Source organism: Seriola lalandi, unplaced genomic scaffold (genome assembly GCF_002814215.2).
Source record: "Seriola lalandi dorsalis isolate HSWRI2012SDOR001 ecotype SW California unplaced genomic scaffold, Sedor1 jcf7180001998632, whole genome shotgun sequence".
In the NCBI taxonomy this organism is placed as follows: Eukaryota; Metazoa; Chordata; class Actinopteri; order Carangiformes; family Carangidae; genus Seriola; species Seriola lalandi.
The window spans coordinates 1-376 of NW_019469295.1; the positions used below are offsets into that span (position 1 = coordinate 1).

At 51.3% G+C, this 376-nt stretch overlaps 1 non-coding gene across 1 annotated transcript; it reads right to left on the reverse strand.

Annotated features, from left to right (window-relative positions):
- Positions 1–112: 112 nt before the first annotated feature.
- On the reverse strand, positions 113–276 carry LOC111661760 (U1 spliceosomal RNA). The gene has a single exon (XR_002761250.1). It is a non-coding gene; the product is annotated as a U1 spliceosomal RNA (small nuclear RNA).
- Between the last annotated feature and the right edge of the window lie 100 nt (positions 277–376).

Consider the following 376-nt stretch of genomic DNA (forward strand, 5'->3'; position numbering starts at 1 on the left):
CTCTTTTCAGAGACTCTAGTGGACACCAAGCTTGGCGCAAACATAACTTCGGAGCTCAAACTCCTCAGGAGTCATCATCATGAAGAGAGCTGTTTTTCTTTGACGTAATGATCAGGGGAGAGCGCGAACGCAGTCCCCCACTACCAGAAATTATGCAGTCGAGATTCCCACATTTGGGGAATTCGCAAAGGTCAGCACAGCCGGGTTGCAATGGCTGAGCCTCGCCCTGGGTGAACCACCTTCTTGATCATGGTATCTCCCCTGCCAGGTAAGTATGAGTTGGAAGTGTCTGAGAAGGGGGCTCCTTCCCAGGCACAGCTCTCTGGCTGATGGTGCCCAAAATGCATGATACCAGAGTTCAGTGCCTTGAGAGTTA